A 6000-nucleotide genomic window follows, 5' to 3' on the forward strand; every position below is an offset into this window, starting at 1 on the left:
GTGCTGGGTGCTCAGTTCTCAGGGTGCTGCGTGCTCAGTGCTCAGGGTGCTGGGTGCTCAGTGCTCATGGTGCTGGGTGCTCGGTGCTCGGGGTGCTGGGTGCTCAGTACTCAGGGTGCTGGGTGCTCAGTGCTCGGGGTGCTCGGTGCTCAGTACACAGGGTGCTGGGTGCTCAGTGCTCGGGGAGCTGGGTGCTCAGTACTCAGGGTTCTGGGTGCTCAGTGCTCAGTACTCAGCGTGCTGGGTGTTCAGTGCTCAGGGTGCTGGGTGCTCAGGACTCAGGGTGCTGGGTTCTCAGTGCTCAGTGCTCAGGGTGCTGGGTCCTCAGGGTGCTGGGTGCTCAGTGCTCGGGGTGCTGGGTGCTCAGTGCTCAGGGTGCTGGGTGCTCAGTGCTCAGGGTGCTTGGTGCTCAGTGCACAGTGCTCAGGGTGCTGGGTGTTCAGTACTCAGGGTGCTGGGTGCTCAGTACTCAGGGTGCTGGGTGCTCAGTGCTCAGGGTGCTGGGGGCTCAGTGCTCAGGGTGCTGGGTGCTCAGTACTCAGGGTGCTGGGTGCTCAGTACTCAGGGTGCTGGGTGCTCAGTGCTCAGGGTGCTGGGTGCTCAGTGCTCAGGGTGCTGGGTGCTCAGTACTCAGGGTGCTGGGTGCTCAGTACTCAGGGTGCTCGGTGCTCAGTGCTCAGGGTGCTGGGTGCACAGTGCTCGGGGTGCTGGGTGCTCAGTACTCAGGGTGCTGGGTGCTCAGTACTCGGGGTGCTGGGTGCTCAGTGCTCAGGGTGCTGGGTCTCAGTGCTCGGGGTACTGGGTACTCAGTGCTCAGTACACAGGGTGCTGGGTCCTCAGTGCTCGGGGTGCTGGGTGCTCAGTGCTCAGTACTCAGGGTGCTGGGTTCTCAGTGCTCGGGGTGCTGGGTGCTCAGTGCTCAGTACTCAGGGTGCTGGGTGCTCAGTGCTCAGGGTGCTGTGTGCTTAGTGCTCAGGGTGCTGGGTGCTCTGTGCTCAGGGTGCTGGGTACTCAGTGCTCAGGGTGCTGGGTGCTCAGTACTCAGTGTGCTGGGTGCTCAGTGCTCGGGGTGCTGTGTGCTCAGTGCTCGCGGTGCTGGGTGATCAGTGCTCGGGGTGCTCGGTGCTCAGTGCTCAGGGTGCTGGGTGCTCAGTGCTCAGGGTGCTTGGTGCTCAGTGCACAGTGCTCAGGGTGCTGGGTGTTCAGTACTCAGGGTGCTGGGTGCTCAGTACTCAGGGTGCTGGGTGCTCAGTGCTCAGGGTGCTGGGGGCTCAGTGCTCAGGGTGCTGGGTGCTCAGTACTCAGGGTGCTGGGTGCTCAGTACTCAGGGTGCTCGGTGCTCAGTGCTCAGGGTGCTGGGTGCACAGTGCTCGGGGAGCTGGGTGCTCATTACTCAGGGTGCTGGGTGCTCAGTACTCGGGGTGCTGGGTGCTCAGTGCTCAGGGTGCTTGGTCTCAGTGCTCGGGGTACTGGGTACTCAGTGCTCAGTACACAGGGTGCTGAGTGCTCAGTGCTCGGGGTGCTGGGTGCTCAGTGCTCAGTACTCAGGGTGCTGGGTGCTCAGTGCTCGGGGTGCTGGGTGCTCAGTGCTCAGTACTCAGGGTGCTGGGTGCTCAGTGCTCAGGGTGCTGTGTGCTTAGTGCTCAGGGTGCTGGGTGCTCAGTGCTCAGGGTGCTGGGTACTCAGTGCTCAGGGTGCTGGGTGCTCAGTACTCAGGGTGCTGGGTGCTCAGTGCTCGGGGTGCTGTGTGCTCAGTGCTCGCGGCGCTGGGTGCTCAGTGCTCGGGGTGCTCGGTGCTCAGTACTCAGGGTACTGGGTGCTCAGTGCTCGAGGTGCTCAGTACTCAGGGTGCTGTGTGTTCAGTGATCAGGGTGCTGGGTGCTCAGTACTCAGGGTGCTCGGTGCTTAGTACTCAGGGTGCTGGGTGCTCAGTACTCCGGGTGCTGGGTTCTCAGTGCTCGGGGGGCTCGGTGGTCAGTGCTCAAGGTGCTGGGTGCTCAGTACTCAGGGTGCTCATTGCTCAGGGTGCTGGGTGCTCAGTGCTCACCGTGCTCGGTGCTCAGTACGTTGGGTGCTCAGTACTCAGGGTGCTGGGTGCTCAGGACTCAGTGTGCTCGGTGCTCAGTACTCAGGGTGCTGGGTGCTCAGTGCTCGGGGTGTTGGGTGCTCATTAATCAGGGTGCTGGGTGCTCAGTACTCAGGGTGCTCAGTGCTTTGGGTGCTGGGTGCTCAATACTCAGGGTGCTCTGTGCTTGAGGTGCTGGGTGCTCAGTACTCAGGGTGCTGGGTGCTCAGTGCTCAGGGTGCTGGGTGCTCAGTACTCAGGGTGCTGGGTGCTCAGTACTCAGAGTGCTGGGTGCTCAGTGCTCGGGGTGCTGGGTGCTCAGTGCTCATGGTGCTGGGTGCTCAGGGCTCGCTGTGCTGGGTGCTCAGTGCTCGGGGTGCTGGGTGCTCAGTGCTCGGGGTGCTGGGTGCTCAGTGCTCGGGGTGCTGGGTGCTCAGTGCTCAGGGTGCTGGGTGCTCGGTGCTCGGGGTGCTGGGTGCTTAGTGCTCGGGTGCCCAGTGCTCAGTACTCGGGGTGCTGGGTGCTCAGTGCTCAGGGTGCTCGGTGCTCAGTGCTCAGGGTGCTGGGTGCTCAGTTCTCAGGGTGCTGGGTGCTCAGTGCTCAGGGTGCTGGGTGCTCAGTTCTCAGGGTGCTGCGTGCTCAGTGCTCAGGGTGCTGGGTGCTCAGTGCTCATGGTGCTGGGTGCTCGGTGCTCGGGGTGCTGGGTGCTCAGTGCTCGGGGTGCCCGGTGCTCAGTACTCGGGGTGCTCAGTGCTCAGTACTCAGGGTGCTGGGTGCTCAGTGCTCAGGGTGCTGGGTGCTCAGTACTCAGGGTGCTGGGTGCTCAGTACTCAGGGTGCTCGGTGCTCAGTACTCAGGGTGCTGGGTGCTCAGTGCTCGGGGTGCTGGGTGCTCAGTACTCAGGGTGCTGGGTGCTCAGTTCTCGGGGTGCTCGGTGCTCAGTACGCTGGTTGCTCAGTACACAGGGTGCTGGCTGCTCAGTACTCAGGGTGCTGGGTGCTTAGTACTCAGGGTGCTGGGTGCTCAGTGCTCGGGGTGCTGGGTGCTCAGTGCTCAGTACTCAGGGTGCTGGGTGCTCAGTGCTCAGGGTGCTGGGTGCTCAGTGCTCAGGATGCTAGGTGCTCAGTGCTCAGGGTGCTGGATACTCAGTGCTCAGGGTGCTGGGTGCTCAGTACTCAGGGTGCTGGGTGCGCAGTACTCAGGGTGCTGGGTGCTCAGTGCTCGGGGTGCTGGGTGCTCAGTGCTCGGGGTGCTGGGTGCTCAGTGCTCTGGGTGCTCGGTGCTCAGTGCTCAAGGTGCTGGGTGCTCAGTACTCAGGGTGCTCATTGCTCAGGGTGCTGGGTGCTCAGTACTCAGGGTGCTCGGTGCTCAGTACTCAGGGTGCTGGGTGCTCAGTGCTCGGGGTGTTGGGTGCTCATTAATCAGGGTGCTGGGTGCTCAGTACTTAGGGTGCTCAGTGCTTTGGGTGCTGGGTTCTCAAAACTCAGGGTGCTCAGTGCTTGAGGTGCTGGGTGCTCAGTACTCAGGGTGCTGGGTGCTCAGTGCTCATGGTGCTGGGTGCTCAGTACTCAGGGTGCTGGGTGCTCAGTACTCAGGGTGCTGGGTGCTCAGTGCTCGGGGTGCTGGGTGCTCAGTGCTCGGGGTGCTGGGTGCCCAGTGCTCGGGGTGCTGGGTGCTCAGTGCTCAGGGTGCTGGGTGCTCGGTGCTCGGGGTGCTGGGTGCTTAGTGCTCGGGTGCCCAGTGCTCAGTACTCGGGGTGCTGGGTGCTCAGTACTCATTGCTCAGGGTGCTGGGTGCTCAGTGCTCAGGGTGCTGGGTGCTCAGTGCTCAGGGTGCTGGGTGCTCAGTACACAGGGTGCTGGGTGCTCAGTGTTTGGGGTGCTGGGTGCTCAGTACTCAGGGTGCTGGGTGCTCAGTGCTCAGGGTGCTGGGTGCTCAATGCTCAGGGTGCTGGGTGCTCAGTACACAGTGCTCAGGATGCTGGGTGCTCAGTGCTCAGGGTGCTGGGTGCTCAGTGCTCAGGGTGCTCAGTGCTCAGTGCTCAGTACTCAGGGTGCTGGGTGCTCAGTACTCAGGGTGCTGGGTTCTCAGTGCTCGGGGTGCCCGGTGCTCAGTGCTCGGGGTGCTCGGTGCTCAGTACTCAGTGTGCTGGGTGCTCAGTAGTCAGGGTGCTGGGTGCTCAGTGCTCGGTTTGCTCGGTGCTCAGTACTCAGGGTGCTGGGTGCTCAGGGCTGGGTGCTCAGTGCTCGGGTTGCTGGGTGCTCAGTGCTCGGGGTGCTGGGTGCTCAGTACTCAGGGTGCTCGGTGCTCAGTACTCAGGGTGCTGGGTGCTCAGTGCTCAGGGTGCTGGGTACTCAGTGCTCAGGGTTCTGGGTGCTCAGTACTCAGGGTGCTGGGTGCTCAGTACTCAGGGTGCTGGGTGCTCAGTACTCAGGGTGCTGGGTGCTCAGTGCTCAGGGTGCTGGGTGCTCAGTGCTCAGGGTGCTGGGTGCTCAGTGCTCAGTGCTCAGGGTGCTGGGTGTTCAGTACTCAGGGTGCTGGGTTCTCAGTACTCAGGGTGCTGGGTGCTCAGTGCTCAGGGTGCTGGGTGCTCAGTGCTCAGGGTGCTGGGTGCTCAGTGCTCAGGGTGCTGGGTGCTCAGTACTCAGGGTGCTCGGTGCTCAGTGCTCAGGGTGCTGTGTGCACAGTGCTCGGGGTGCTGGGTGCTCAGTACTCAGGGTGCTGGGTGCTCAGTACTCAGGGTGCTGGGTGCTCAGTGCTCAGGGTGCTTGGTCTCAATGCTCGGGGTACTGGGTACTCAGTGCTCAGTACTCAGGGTGCTGGGTGCTCAGTGCTCGGGGTGCTGGGTGCTCAGTGCTCAGTACTCAGGGTGCTGGGTGCTCAGTGCTCAGGGTGCTGTGTGCTTAGTGATCAGGGTGCTGGGTGCTCAGTGCTCAGGGTGCTGGGTACTCAGTGCTCAGGGTGCTGGGTGCACAGTACTCAGGGTGCTGGGTGCTCAGTGCTCGGGGTGCTGTGTGCTCAGTGCTCGCGGTGCTGGGTGCTCAGTGCTCGGGGTGCTCGGTGCTCAGTACTCAGGGTGCTGGGTGCTCAGTGCTCGAGGTGCTCAGTACTCAGGGTGCTGTGTGTTCAGTGATCAGGGTGCTGGGTGCTCAGTACTCAGGGTGCTCGGTGCTTAGTACTCAGGGTGCTGGGTGCTCAGTACTCCGGGTGCTGGGTTCTCAGTGCTCGGGGTGCTCGGTGCTCAGTGCTCAAGGTGCTGGGTGCTCAGTACTCAGGGTGCTCATTGCTCAGGGTGCTGGGTGCTCAGTACTCAGGGTGCTGGGTGCTCAGTGCTCACCGTGCTCGGTGCTCAGTACGTTGGGTGCTCAGTACTCAGGGTGCTGGGTGCTCAGTACTCAGTGTGCTCGGTGCTCAGTACTCAGGGTGCTGGGTGCTCAGTGCTCGGGGTGTTGGGTGCTCATTAATCAGGGTGCTGTGTGCTCAGTACTCAGGGTGCTCAGTGCTTTGGGTACTGGGTGCTCAATACTCAGGGTGCTCAGTGCTTGAGGTGCTGGGTGCTCAGTACTCAGGGTGCTGGGTGCTCAGTACTCAGGGTGCTGGGTGCTCAGTACTCAGGGTGCTGGGTGCTCAGTACTCAGGGTGCTCAGTGCTCAGTGCTCGGGGTGCTGGGTGCTCAGTGCTCGGGGTGCTGGGTGCTTAGTGATCGGGTGCCCAGTGCTCAGTACTCGGTGTGCTGGGTGCTCAGTGCTCAGGGTGCTCGGTGCTCAGTGCTCAGGGTGCTGGGTGCTCAGTTCTCAGGGTGCTGGGTGCTCAGTGCTCAGGGTGCTGGGTGCTCAGTTCTCAGGGTGCTGCGTGCTCAGTGCTCAGGGTGCTGGGTGCTCAGTGCTCAGGGTGCTGGGTGCTCGGTGCTCGGGGTGCTGGGTGCTCAGTGCTCG

Source organism: Microtus oregoni, unplaced genomic scaffold (assembly GCF_018167655.1).
Source record: "Microtus oregoni isolate MIOR12 unplaced genomic scaffold, Mior012 000066F_ref0000041, whole genome shotgun sequence".
NCBI lineage: Eukaryota > Metazoa > Chordata > Mammalia > Rodentia > Cricetidae > Microtus > Microtus oregoni.